This window comes from Leptonychotes weddellii, chromosome 9 (genome assembly GCF_054177405.1).
Source record: "Leptonychotes weddellii isolate Sample4059 chromosome 9, ASM5417740v2, whole genome shotgun sequence".
In the NCBI taxonomy this organism is placed as follows: domain Eukaryota; kingdom Metazoa; phylum Chordata; class Mammalia; order Carnivora; family Phocidae; genus Leptonychotes; species Leptonychotes weddellii.
The window spans coordinates 88485600-88500629 of NC_138377.1; the positions used below are offsets into that span (position 1 = coordinate 88485600).

A 15030-nucleotide genomic window follows, 5' to 3' on the forward strand; every position below is an offset into this window, starting at 1 on the left:
AACCTAGGAGTGAGGGGCCCCTGGCTGGCTCAGTTGGTAGAGCAGGCAACTCTTGATCTCAGTGTTGGGAGTTCAAGCCCCACCTTAAGGCGGGGGGGGGGGGGGCAATAATGCATTTAAACTCAAGCAACAGGTATTTCTTGAGTGTGGATGTTACACTTCATTTTATTTTACAATTATATTTTACAGCATATTCATACAAATATTTATATTCAATTCATACATATTCATTTTGCTTTTGACAGTTATGTGAATTATATTAGCTTTACAGTTACTTTATTCTTGGGTTTTGCTGAATGAATGAACTCAGATCTCAGTCCACCCAGGTCAGGGAGGAGTGTGGACAGAGCACAGGCTGAGATTTGCTTTGGGCACAGTCGCTGGGACTGCAGGGAGGTTCTTTCCATGTGAGGCTGTGGGGTGCCCAGAGCTGGACTCCAAGAACTGGAAGGAGAAAGAGGGTGGACCTCGATTCACAACAGAAACAAAGTGTCACGTGTGCATCTTCCAGCAGAGACCAGTGGGGTTCCCACCAAGAAAAGTGTGCAAACAATTCAGCTGGGAGCACAACCGCAGAAGGAGATTACTCAGAGTATTAATTAGAGTTTCTACAGCTGTCCTCAAACTCAACAGACTCAACACAACTGCGCCACTTCGGAGGAGGACTTCAACTACGCCATGTTGGCCTCACGAGGTACTCATTGACGGGCGTTCTTTCCTGCTTACCTTTTTTTTTAAAAGTAGCTCTAGGCCCAGCATGGGGCTTGAACTCACGATCCCAAGATCAAGCAGCTCAGGCTCCACTGCCTCAGCCAACCAGGAGCCCTTTCTAGCTTCTCTCTTTTTTTTTTTTAAAGATTTTTTATTTATTTATTTGACAGAGAAAGACACAGCGAGAGAGGGAACACAAACGGGGAGTGGGAGAGGGAGAAGCAGACTCCCTGCCGAGCAGGGAGCCCGATGCGGGACTCGATCCAGGGACTCCAGGATCATGACCTGAGCCGAAGGCAGTCGCTTAACCAACTGAGCCACCCAGGTGCCCAGAAAAAGTGTTTTATGTAGTTTTAATGTTTCTTATCATGAGTTTGTACATCATATCATTTTAAGACATCATTATGAGATGTATTTCCTTCCTAAGTGAACTGTCTGTTCAAATCCTTTGCTCATTTTTCTACTGAATTTTGTAGTGTTTTTCTTATTTGTAACTCTTAATATACTAGAATAAGCCTTTTGTCTGTTGTACAAATCAGGTATTTCCCCCTGGTCTGTCATTTGCTAATGGTGGTTAATGCTCTGTAGACATTATTTACCTTTTTTTTTTTTTTAAAGATTTTATTTATTTATTTGAGACAGAGAGAATGAGAGAGAGAGAGCATGAGAGGGGGGAGGGTCAGAGGGAGAAGCAGACTCCCCGCCGAGCAGGGAGCCCGATGCGGGACCCGATCCCGGGACTCCAGGATCATGACCTGAGCTGAAGGCAGTCGCTTAACCAACTGAGCCACCCAGGTGCCCTCAGGCTTCTCTCTTAACTCAGGCAAAAGACCCCGCAGGCAAAGCATCCCCTGAGGGGAACCAAAACTACCCCCTCGAGCCGGAAGGACTGCCCTGAGCCAGCCTGTGATTGACCCCGAGATGAGGCTCCACCTGACCTGTACTGCCCACTGCATGTACCCACCAGCCTCTGTCCCACGCTCTCCTTACATAAGCCTGCAAGTGTCTTCGGAACTTTGAAGGTCTTCGAGACGCTAGTCCGCTGTCCTCCCGGTGCTGGCCTCGGTGAAATAAATTCCTTTCTGGTTTCGCCACCGCTCATCTCTCTGCCTCTGGATTTTGTCGCATCTGCTTGGGACCCCCAGAGCCAGGTGCTCTTGTGCTACAATTTTGCCTTCAGCACAGGGGACAGACACGGTGGAGCTCAAGTTGCTCCCCTCTATCCCTCACAGAGGGGAGATCACCTCCCCCCCACCAGAGGAATACAGTGCTTTGTGTTTTTCCTAGGTGAAAGGGAAGCTGTTTCTTCCAGTCTGAATTCAGGTTCCCATCCCTGAGGCTGGTTCCCAGAACAATCAAGAGACAGTTCCAAAGACACAGTGTTAAGGGTTACCCTTCCCTGAACTTTCTCTGCTGCCACCTGCCCCACAGTGGCCCGGCAGGGGGGTCTCTGGGCATCCAAGGGGTGCCCTCAGCAGAATCACCTGGGGCCTTTCTGTACCTTCCTCTGTTGGCATTAAAATTAGCCTTGAACCTGTTGATAAGGTCCTTCCCTGAGCCCTTTGCAGAGAGAAAAACCAATCAAAAATTTAAAAGTGAGAAAAACCAACTAAACACGCTTACCCTGTGTTTAAACCATATTACCTTGGGTCAGGTCAGACTCAAACCAAGAGAGAGCAACCGGAAAGAGTGTCACACACACAGCTCCCCAGGGAGAAACAGCCCGCCTCCCAGGGCCACTCAGGGGAAGCACCGGGGTCAGTCACGAGGCAGAGAGAGAAAGGGGAACGTAGGCAGGCACCTTGTTGTGGTTTCCGCTGGAAGGGACAGGTGAGGTAGGGTAAGAAGTTTAGGATTGGTTAATTTGGATAATGTCAGGTGGCCAGGGGCATAGGGGTTCTCCCTCCTTGTCTGGCCCTTGGCCCTGGGGTGATGAAGGAGGCTAGACAGTGGGTTGGGAGTGTGAGAATCCAGTAAGGGAGGTGGTTGGGGTGTGGACATAATTGTCTGTTCAAGAAGGGGAACCGACTGGCCTCTAGCCAGGCGCTCAAAACTGAGTCAAGATGGCATTTTAAAGACCTCTATTACAACTCGTGAACCTGGGAATGAATACGTCATTTCTTAGGGGGCATAAATGTGGGAACAGATAAAAGTCTCTCCACTGAAGCCTAAATTGGCAGAGTTCTAAGCCATTGCTAGCTGTCCTTTATTTGCATGCAAGAGTTCCTGCTGAAGGGGCACCTGGGTGGTTCAGTCGGTTAAGCATCTGCCTTCAGCTTAGCTCATGATCCCAGGGTCCTGGGATTGAGTCCCTGCTCAGCGGGGAGCCTGCTTCTCCCTCTCCCTCTGCTGCTCCCCATGCTTATGTGCGCTCTCCCTCTCTCTCTCTGTCAAAAGAATAAAATCTTAAAAAAAAAAAAAAAGAGTTCTGTTTAAGCCATCGGTAGGCGGTTATCTCCATTCACCAGGAAATGGCCTGCAAACAACTTCTTTCCAGGTGTTTCTATTACAGAGAGAAGGGAGAGATGGGGGTCAACACTTGTAAGGCTCTGACAGGTAGAAAAATGGCTTTCCCAAAGATGTCCATCCTGACCCTGGACCTTGTGACTGTGTTACCTCACATGGCAAAGGGGGGTCACAGGTGCAGATGCAATTAAGTTTGCCAAACAGGTGATCATGAGAGGGGGCCCGTCTAATCACAGGAGTCCTTAGAGGTGGCAGAGGAAGGCAGAGAGGATCAGAGAGATGCCATCTGAATAGGACTTGACCCACTGTTGCTGGCTTTGCAGAGGGAGGAAGGGGCCACGTGCCCCAGACTGCAGGCAGTCTCTAAAAGCTGGAGAAGAGGGCGCCTGGGTGGCTCAGTTGGTTAAGCGTCTGCCTTCGGCTCAGGTCATGATCCCAGGGTTCTGGGATCGAGCCCCGCATCGGTCTCCCTGCTCCGCGGGAAGCCTGCTTCTCCCTCTCCCACTCCCCCTGCTTGTGTTCCCTCTCTCGCTGTGTCTCTCTCTGTCAAATAAATAAATAAAATCTTTTAAAAAAATAAAATAAAATGAAAGCTGGAGAAGAAAAGGAAAAGGAGCCTTTTCTGGGGCCTCCAAAGAGAAACACAGTCCTGCCAACACCTTCCTTTTTGCCCCGTGAGACCAATATTGGACCCCTGAACCACAGAACTGTAAGGTAATAAAATTGTGCCATTATAAGCCACCAAATTCATGGTGCTTGCTTTATGGCAGCAGTAGTAATAGTGGAGAGACGGAGGAGTGTTTGGCTGTCCTGGAGTGGCAGCTTGTCCCCATCAGAACCTCTCTCATATCTCTTGTACTAAACACATTCAATGCCAAAGATTTGGGGTTTTTTTTAAAGTTTATTTATTTGAGAAAAAGAGAGAGAGGGGGAGTGCGTGAGCGCAAGTGGGGAGAGGGGAAAAGGGAGAGGGAGAGAGAATCTCAAGCAGACTCCCCGCTGAGTGCAGAGTCCAACACGAGGCTCGATCCCGCAACCCTGAGATCTTGACCTGAGCAGGAATCAAGAGTCAGACTCTTAACCGACTGAGCCCCCAGGCACCCCCCAAAGATTTGTCTTTAAGCAGAAATGGATTTACAAAGGGACATTCAGAAGCTTATAGAATCTGGGAGGCCCACAGACCAGGCTCTGGAGCACACAGCCAGGAACACTGCCCGGCTATACCATGGGGCTGCTTTTCTGAGACATTAAAAAACAAAACAAAACACTACTTATTTACTTTGAAAAAGAGAGGAAAAGGAAAAACAGCAATAATGTGTGCTTTAAGAAGCAGGCCGCAGGGGCTCAGTTCTACTGGGGATGGTCTGGGAAATAGTACAAGCTCCGCAGTTGTCTCACCAGAGGATGGGGGACTGGGGCTCTTTTTCCCAATGCTTCCTGTCCCCTTAGATTGGGGCTTATTCCTGAGGGAGTCAACTGCCTCAGTTCCATGTTGTGCCTAGGCGACACGGTGTAGCAAATTCCTTTGTGCCACACAAAGCCCTCTGGCTGGGAAGCAGAGAGACACATCATTTGAGGTGTAAAGTCTTCAGCATGGCAGAATCTGTGACCCACAGCTGTGGGCAGACTCAAACCTGAGCCGAGGGGATGTGGCATGGGGCATCTACGTCATCTGCTACAATCCCTTCTAGGACTTACAGCCAGCATCTTGCCACCCCTGGCCATCCCTCTCTCTCTCTCTCTCTCTCCATACACCCGTATACACAACAAATACATAGCACGTACCATGTGCAGGACACTGCATCTGTTAAGTCCTTGAGTCTTCATGATGACCCTGCTGGGTACATTTCAAATAGCTGTAGTGCTTAGAAGATATTGGAATCATTCCAAAGTGTGTTGGAACAGTTGAATTTTACAATATTATTGTGCCAGCAATCATGTCTTTTCCAACTATTTGCACATCTGGTGAAAAATTTTAGATAACAACTTTAAAATGTACATGTGGGTGTGTAGTTTTCCAAAATTCTTTCTGCAGGTAAGCAGCTAAAGAGTTTGGAAACCGCTGTCCTAGACTTCTGCAGATGGGTCTCCCCCAGGTGATGTGCTCAGAATCATTCAAGAGACTGATGAGGGGTGGGGGAGTGTGTGATGAAGCCGGGGATCTTCCATCGTTACCCGGAAAGAATCCTGGGAAACAACTTAAAGGAAAATCAAAAGGAGAGACTCTATAGATAGAAAATGAGTTCAGCTCGCTGAAGGTCCAGATGGATGGGTGCTGAATAACCAGGCTGTGCTCTCCAGCATCCCGATTTGCTCCTTCCCAGAGTCTGGGGATGCTGAGTCAGTGGCTTGAATACCATCCCAACCTGTCATCTCCCCTTTTATATTAACTTGATTTTCTTCATGTTGCCTTCTCAAGCTCTAAGTGTTAAACTTACTCTATGATTAATATAGCCATGTAAAAAAAAAAAAAAGACAAAATGTTCATTCTATTTTACCAGGAATGCATCAAGCAAGCGGACACTTTTTTCCTCATCTAGGGAACCAACTGAACGTCATAGCTGACAGACTAGCTGCAGAGGTGAAGCAATGAACAGTGGCAGCAGGCAATCTATCGTATGGAGAAAAGAGATGCCTTGGACGTAATTTATCTGAACTGATTTTTACAACCCATCAAAATCATTAGCTGTGACCCTACCTTTCCCCTTTCAGAAAACGATACTCTCAAATTTTCAGCGGTAAGCAGGTTGGTTTTATGATCTTTCTTGAGTCTCTTCTAATGGTGAGTTACGAAAGCTTAGAAGAGCTTAGGGGATGTTGGAATTATTTCAACCAAAGTTGCAAAAGTGCTTGTCAAGGCTGGTACAATGTTCACTTCTGTTCATGTACTCACCTCCAAATGTTGTTCATGTGAATACTAGGCATGGTAGGAAAACCCTTATTGGACAATTTTTCTTGCTCTGATTCCTTTTTCAAACCTGGTAACATAGGAGTAAGAGGTTGGTCTTTGAAACCAGTCAGGCATGAGTTTAAATAGAGGCTCCATCACTTATTAGCTGTGAAGCCAGGCTCATGCACAGTGGGGGTGATGTTTCCTTCTCACAGGACTGCTGTGAGGAACCAACAAGGCCATGTGAGCAAAGAACAGAACAAGGCCACATGTTCCCGAACACTGGCATGTACAATAGATGGTGGCCAGGATTACTGTGATTGTCATTATCCTTTTGATCTGAAATTTGGTTTTGGAATAGACTGTAGGGAGAATCTTATGCAGAAGACTGATACAAATCTTTCGTGTTTGTTTGTTTGTTTGTTTTTAGATTTATTTGAGAGAGAGAGAGAGAGTGCTTGTGAGTTGGGGGAGGGATAGAGGGAGAGAGAGAATCCCAAGCAGACTCCCGGCTGAGGTGGAGCCCAACGCGGGGCTTGATCCCAGGACCCTGAGATCATGACCTGAGCTGAAACCAAGAGACGGCCCCTTAACCAACCAAGCCACCCATGGTTTTACCTTCACTTGTAAAATTGGAAGCTGATACTCTGATTTGTAAATCAGTGAAATCCTTTTCATCAGTTTGATTAACTCTTCAGATGACCAAACCTTTACAGACACCATCTTATTTCATTCTCTTACAAATCTGTCAGTCAACCAGAGCAAATACTATTATTCCTCTTCCCTTTTAGGGAAGTGGACAGTAAGATTAAGAGATATTAAGTGATTCTCACCTTTGTGCCCTTGCTCTCCCTTTTATCTTTCTAGGAACTGCCCCTAATCCCTTTTCCATGTGTTGAAATACCACACATTCACCAGGGCCCATTTTAAGCTTTCCTCTCCTCTTTTCAGAGAAAAAGAACTCATTCTTTTCTGACCTTCTATAGCACTCAAAGTTTCAACCATATAATTTACCAGTTTATTACTGTGTCTTTCATTTCTTCCAAGTGACTTCCTGTTTTTTGTTTTTTAAACTCTGCCCAGTAAGACAAGAAACCTCTCACGGCCAGGGATCATGCAACTTCAATATATTTTGGGTCTCACTACCCAGACCCCTTTTCTCTTCACACTCCGCAGAGCAGAGCCAGACTCGGAGCTAGTGCCGGGTGTATGCTTGATTGATTCACAGAGAGTTTACCTAGAATGATGGCCTAGAAAATCCATTGCAGGATAAAATTGGAGACTTACTCCTTAGGGACTGCCATCTAAGAAGGAGGACAAAAATGTTCCTGCTGAGAAATTGAAATGCAAAAAGCAGGGGCGCCTGGGTGGCTCAGTCATTAAGCATCTGCCTTCGGCTCAGGTCATGATCCCGGGGTCCTGGGATCGAGCCCCTACATCGAGCCCCCACATCGGGCTCCCTGGTCGGTGAGAAGCCTGCTTCTCCCTCTCCTGCTCCTCCTGCTTGTGTTCCCTCTCTCGCTGTCTCTCTCTCTGTCAAATAAATAAAATCTTTAAAAAAAAAAAAAAAGAAATGCAAAAAGCAAATATAAGCCCATTGCTTCTCTGCAGCTTCTAATGCTGATTCTGGCAATCCCCATCATAGCCCTGTAAGTTTATATGACCAGGACATGCCTTTAGTCACAGAGTCACAGTGTTGGCTAGTCATACCACTGTGACCATGTGTAGGTGGGGACATCCTTCTGTGGCTTTATGGTGCTCTGCTCTCCTTCCTGCAGTGATGAGAATTCACTTCATATTGTCTAAAAAAAATTAAACAACTCTTAACTGAGGGAAGCTAAATAGCAACTGATATTTTTGGAGGCTCTCTTGAATTAGGACAGCTGAGTTTAATGGAAAAATAAACATGTTTCGTACTGAATATCTGTTGCATATGTTGCAAACTGAGTACCAGCCTAGAGAGAATTTTCCCTTTTGTTTCTTCCTTTTAATCATATTTCTTCCTGGTTGTTTATATGATTTATTATATAACCAAATAGATATTCCTTATAAATTCCAAATGGCAAGGCATTCCTGGGATTCTTTTAGAACACAAAATTCCAGATTTTTTCCGATGATTCCAATGCTGAGGGTTTCTATCTCCTAAGCCACTCTTTCTTATCCAGTGAAGAACACAAGGAAGGCTCTTTGCCAGGTTCTGGTGCGGTCATGTTCTCTAGGTGAATGCTTCTTTTTCTTTAATATGCATACAGATCTACTAAGGATCTTGTTAAAATGCAGATTCTGTTTCATGGATCTGTTGCCGGACCTGTGAATATGCATTTTAACACAGAAGTGGTGCCGGGGTCCTGGTCCACAGACCGCACTTTGGGTAGCAGCGTTCTAGGGAGAACTGGGGATCAGTGAATGGCAGGTCCCTGAGAGCTTGGCCAAAGTTATTGTGTGGGAGCAGATGTGGTCCCCATCACTGGAGGTCAGAAAGGTCCTTAAGTCCTAGACAGCCCAGCTTTTTTTTAAAGATTTTCATTTATTTTTTGACAGAGAGAGGCAACACAAGCAGGGGGAGTAGGAGAGGGAGAAGCAGCCCTCCCGCTGAGCAGAGAGCCCAATGTGGGCTCCATCCCAGGACCCTGGGATCATGACCTGAGCTGAAGGCAGACGCTAAACGACTGAGCCACCCAGGTGCCTGACAGCCCAGCTTTAAAACAAGACAAACTGGGGGACACCTGGATTTCTGAAGGAAAATGGGTAGCTGCTTCTTAGGGGCGTAGTAGGAAACCCCTCCTGGCTGGGAACTCTACCTGGTACTGCATCCAACTTTCCCCGTTTGCTTGCCTCACGGGATCCTCTCCTGAATTGTTGCTCTTTTGTCTAAAACATCAATCTAAATCCTTGCTTGTAAATGTGCCCTCCTTGGTCTTTGACGCTTGGCTGTATCTTATATTGATTGTTGGCCTATACCTGGAGCTTTTGGTCCTGCCTGGGAAAAAGTATTGACGTCTTTAAGCTCTTTCTCTGGGGAAAGAGTGTCTAAACCAGCAAGCCCTGTCTGTCTGTCTGTCTGTCTATCTATCTATCTATCTGTCATCTATCTATCTATCTATCTATCTATCTATCTATCTATCTATCTACCTACCTACCTATCTCTGCTTTAACTTCATGTTCGGGCCAGGAAAGGAAAAGAAAGCTTATTGTGGCCATATCTTCATAAACAAATTAAGGTAGAGGCACATAGTATGTGTTCAATGTATACTTTTTTTTTTTAAAGGTAAAATTCAAGTAAAATTAAAATTAACCATTGAAAAGTGTACACCTTAGTGGGATTTAGGACATTCACTCTGTTGTGCAACTACCACCTCTATCTAGTTTCATAAAATATTTAATGTATACCTTTTTTTATTAACATATAATGTATTATTTGTCTTGGAATGCATACCTTTTGAAAGCTGTATGAGAGCAAAGATTATGTGGCTAATTTAAGACATTTCTTTCACTTCTTGAGTTCACTAGGCAATTTACTGACTCTTACAATTGTAAATGTTTTAACTATATGAATATCTTTTCGCTTTGTTTTTTGATTTGCTATTATTCAGTAGTGATAATATCAGCTATTACTTATGGAACGCCTACTATGTGCGGGACACTTCACATATATTGTCTTCTTTAAGACTCACAACCTAATGGAAAAGGTATTATCAACTTTTGATAGAAAAGAATCCTGAAGCTCAGATACTTTAATTCACTTGCCCGAGGCCACACAGGTATCAAGTGGCAGAGCTGAGGCTTTTCCAAGCCAGTCTGACTCTAGGACTTGATCTTTTAGTCACAACAAAATAATATCTCATGTGAACACACTCTTATTATTTGTGACAAGTATGAATTATGGAGATAGTTAAACTTTCAGCAAGCATAAAATTGGATACATGCAGACTGAAGATTAAATACTTTGAAACAAGGATTGAGAAGAAGCTAACCAAACAGCAGAAATCTTCACAAAACTGTTCAAATTTAAGGAGTGTTTTTTTTTTTTAAGATTTTATTTATTCATTTGAAAGAGAAAGAGAGAGATAGACAGAGCACAAGCAGGAGAGGCAGAAGCAGAGGGAGGGGGAGAAGCAGACTCCCCATTGAGCTGGGAGCCTGATGCGGGACTCGATCCCAGGACCTGGAGATCATGACCTGAGCCAAAGGCAGATGCTTAACTGACTGAGCCACCCAGGCGCCCCAAAATTAAGTTTTTGCTGGAAATTTTTTCATATAATTTCAGGGACTTGTATTTATTCACCTATTAAGATTTTAAAATCATGATTTATAACTATTACTTCCTTTCTCTTGCATCACTGGTTTCTCTCACTTTACTGAATCACTACCATCAGAAAGGAAACCTGCTTCAATGTCTTATTTTAAAAACAAAACAACAACAACAAAAAACTAAAAACCTCCACTGACCCCATCTCATGACTTCTTGCTACTTTTTTTTGGCTACCATTTTTCTGCTTCCCTTTGCTGCACAACTCCTGGAAAGCACTGTCTACTATCACTGCTTCTTGTATTCATCTCCCATCTTTTCCTCAACCTGCTCCGATAGAGAGTCTGTCCCCAACACTCCGCTGAAAACAGCCCTCATTGAAGGTCACCAGTGGCTTCCATGTTGCCAAATCCATCACTCTCCTTTTGCACCTTAACTTCTGAAACTTTTCAGCAGCCTTTGACCCAGGTGTCCCCTGGGTCAACACCCTCCTTGAAACTCTTCTTTTGCCTTTGGTGTCACCAGACTTTCTTGGGCCTCTGCCAACTACACCGGCTCCTTCTTCTCAATCTTCTTTCCCGGTTCTTGGTTCTTGATTCTGGGCATCTGGTTCCTCCTGCTCTGTTCCAGGGCTTGGTTCCAGGACCCACACAATTCCCCATCTGTATGTCTTCCCTAGATGATCTCATCCATTCCCGTGGCTTTAAGTACCTTCTATATGCTAATCAAATGATATCAAACTCTCCCCCAAACTTCAGACTCATACTTCCAGCTACCACCTTGATATTTCTTCTTAGAGATTTAATAGGCACCCCATACTTAATATGTCTGAAACTGAGCTCCTGATTTCTGCGCCTAAACCTGCTCCTCCCACAGAGTTCTTCATTTCATAAATGGCGTCATAATTTACCCAGTGGCTCAGATTAAAAACAACAATGACAACAACCTTGATTCCTCTTTTCTCCATCTCTAACTAATTCATGACAAGTTGGCTTAACTCTGCCTTTACATTATATCCAACATCAGTCCACCACCGTTGGTCTCCATCTCCCCTACAACCATTGTTTTTTTTTTTTAAAGATTTTGTTTTTATTTGTTTGACAGGGAGAGATAAACAGCGAGAGAGAGCACACAAGCAGGGGGAGCGGCAGAGGCAGAAAGAGAAGCAGACTTCTCACTGACCAGGGAGCCCCATGTGGGACTCCATCCCAGGACCCCGGGATCATGACCTGAGCCGAAGGCAGACGCTTAACGACTGAGCCACCCAGGCGCCACCTCCCCTACAACCATTGTAATCCAAGCCATCATCATACCTTGCTGCTATAAAAACCTTGAAACCAGTTTCTCTGCTTTCTCTTGTGCCCTTGTATAATTCATTCTCAAAACAGCCAGCAGGGCAAATTAGATCAGGTTACTCCTCTACTTAACACTGCCCTTTGGTTCTCATCTCAAATAAAACCAAAGCTCCTTACGGTGGCTTTCAAGCTCCTGCACACACTGCCTTCTGAATTCATCTACTACTCTGCTCCTTTCCTCTCTAAGCTTGGACCACACCAGCCCTCTTCCTACCCCCATATATGCCCATATATGCCAAGACCCTTCTTTACTGGGTATTCCTTCTGCCTGCAATTCTCTCCTCCTAAATCTTCACATAACTGACTTTCGATGTGTCAAATACCAATTTCTTAGAGAAGTCCATGCTAACCATCCTTTCTACAGTAGCCATGCTCCATGCTGCTCACTATGGCTTTTTTTCTTTTCTCCATGATCCTCATCTCTATCTAAAATTGCTTTGCTCATGGGGCGCCTGGGTGGCTCAGTCAGTTAAGTGACCGACTCTTGGATTTGTCTCAGGTCATGATCTCAGGGTTGTGAGTTCAGCCCCTCATGGGGCTCTGTGCTCAGTGGAGAATCTGCTGGAAATTCTCTCCCTCTGCCCCTCCCCATGCTTGAGTGCATTTGCTCTCTCTCAAATAAATAATCTTTAAAAAATAAAAAATAAAATTGCTTTGCTTGTGTGTTTATTATCTTCCCCATTTAAAATATAAGCTCCACAAGGCCATACATTACACAATGACTAATGTATCCCCTTGGCCTAAAATACTGCCTAACACAGTCTACAGTTCAACAGATGAGGAAATTGAGGCTCAAAAATATTAAATGGACTTCCCCAAATCATTCAGTTAGTAAAAGAAGAGAGGAAACCAAAATTTAAACCCAAATCTTTTGATTTTGAATCCTAGAGTTCTTCTGTTACATGATAATTCATGTAATTTATGTTCAGCAGGCAAATTATTTCTATTATCTGAGTTATGAAAAAAAAAGATCCCCTGGCTTTTTGTTGTTTATAATGCTTATAAAAAGCTAACTAAAATGATTTTTTTTCTTTTCTTTTCTCTTGCTTTAAAACATTATTATAGTTCACATGTGCATGCACATACACACACACATCATACCTTAAATGAATATTCTATGTATCTGGAAAATATTTTTGTATTAATAAAATAGGCTTCACCTTGACTATTTTATTTTGTTTTAAGATTTTATTTATTTGACAGAGAGAGAGAGAGAATGAGCCTGGGGGAGAGGCAGAGGGAGAGGGAGAAGCAGACTCCTTGTTGAGCAGGGACCCCAACACGGGGCTCGATCCAGGAACCCTGTGATCATGACCAAAGCAGAAGGCAGACGCCCAACCAACTGAGCCACCCAGGTGACCCTTAACTATTTTATTTTTAATGAGTTAAGGCTGATGGGAAAAGCCATATATTGATTTTTTTTTTTGGTCAGAGAGTTATTAAAATATATTTGGAACATTTTACTATGCAGTCAATGGGTTTATGTGGGTTTTTTTGAATAAAATTTCTTTTTAAATTAGTACCTTAAGTCCCCTTAAAAAGGTTTCATAATACCTTCTCAAATGGAAGAATTATGGTTTGCTAACCACACATTTTGAATGTGCCCTAAATAGAAATACAGAAATTATGTCCTAGGAAGAAAGGCAGTAATAAGACTCTTAAATAAATAACCTGAGAACTTTTAAAATAAAAGGTACATGTATTTTTAAAATACTCTCAAGATTTTTTCTCATAAGTCCGGATTTTCTTTTATTTCTTATTTGCATCAAATGAATACATGTACTTATTTTATTTTATTTTTTAAAGATTTTATTTATTTATTTGACACAGACAGAGAGAACACAAGGGGTGGGGAGCGGCAGGCAGAGGGAAAGGGAGAAGCAGGCTCGCCACTGAGCAAGGAGCGCGAATCAGGGCTTGATCCCAGGACCCTGGGATCATGACCTAGGCCGAAGGCAGCGGCTTAACCGACTGAGCCACCCAGGCTCCCCATGTACTTAATTTATAAAGTCAAATATGCTTATACTTCTTGATCTTTCATTGTTAGATATTATTGACTTCCTACTATGAAGATGAGGATTTAGTGTTTGTTTTGTTTTGGGGATTTAGTTTTTTGTTTTTTTTTTTTTATTTAAACTTTTTTTAAAGATTTTATTTATTTATTTGACAGAGAGAGAGAGAGCACAAGCAAGGGGAACAGGGGAGGGAGAAGCAGGCTCTCCTCTGAGCAGGGTGTCCGATGGGGGACTCAATCCCAGGACCCTAGGATCATGACCTGAGCCGAAGGCAGACGCTTAACCGACTGAGCTACCCAGGCACCTGGGGATTTAGTTTTCCTAAATGCCTCAAACTATCTTCTGTCATATACACTTCTTCTCCCCCAAACTTCTCAATATAGTGACATAACAATTTTGGATTAAACTAACAGTCAATGTTTACATTATATCTAGTGTTCACAGGTGAGCCAAGTATGATCGTACAACTTTTTGGTTTTTATTCCTGGCATTAACAATTGTCTCTTTGGCCTTTGGTTTCATTCTTTTTGTGTCACCCACTAATTCATCTACAAACATTCTGACAGAGCTAGAATTCCTCACTCTGGTGAAACATATTAAGTAATCTGTTTCTCTCTCTCTTTCTCGGGCATATCCTTCCTGTGGTGCTCTACTTTTTGCTTCAGTCTACACTGGTTGCTCTTTATAAGACCTGCTGGACATCAGTCCTGTGATTCCTTTTGTCATATTCCCAAGAATTCTTTTTGCTATTATCTTGAAGTGGATGTTTCTTTCTTTTTAGTTTACTTTGTAAAATGGTTTACATTTTTTTAGTAGAGTCCTGAGAAAGAGTGTATATACGGTACACTTTTGGGAATTAGCATGTATGAAAATGTCTTTATTTTGCCCTCAGACGTGATGGATAGTTTAGCTGAGTGTAGAGTTCTACAATGGAAATAAGGTTCTCTCAGAATTTTTAAGGTACTGATGCTTATTTCACTGCTACTGTTGAGAAGTGTGATGTCACTCTGACTCCTGATTCTTTGTATGTGATATTCTTAGAGTCTTGAAGATTTTAGGATCCTCTCTTTATCTTTAGAGTTATGAAATTTCTTTTTTCTTTTCTTTTCTTTTTTTTGGGGGAGGAGAGAGAGAGAGAGAGAAAGAGAGAAGGGGCAGCGGGAGAGGGAGAGAATCTTAAGCAGGCTGATGCCCAGCGTAGAGCCCCATGTGGGGCTTGATCTTACAACCCTGAGATCATGACCTGAGCAGAAACCAAGAGCTGGATGCTTAACAGACTGAACCACCCAGGTGCCCCACGTGTTACGAAATTTCAACGTGAGTTACTTTGGTATGGTCTTTTTT

At 43.7% G+C, this 15030-nt stretch overlaps 1 protein-coding gene across 9 annotated transcripts in view; it reads left to right on the forward strand.

Moving 5' to 3' along the window:
- Positions 1-15030, forward strand: part of FAM81A (family with sequence similarity 81 member A) — a 132512-nt gene that overhangs the window by 24871 nt on the left and 92611 nt on the right. For 4 of the 9 annotated variants that reach the window (XM_081831188.1, XM_081831178.1, XM_081831182.1 and 1 more), the window contains exons 3-4: positions 515-694; positions 5679-5923. The exons of 2 other annotated variants lie outside the window; for them this stretch is intronic. The gene's annotated coding sequence lies outside the window, so the exon portion shown is untranslated. Of the gene's footprint in view, positions 1-511; positions 695-3766; positions 3892-5678; positions 5924-15030 lie in introns of those variants that run through there. 3 more of the 9 variants (XM_081831181.1, XM_081831179.1, XM_081831183.1) reach the window with 3 other exon arrangements.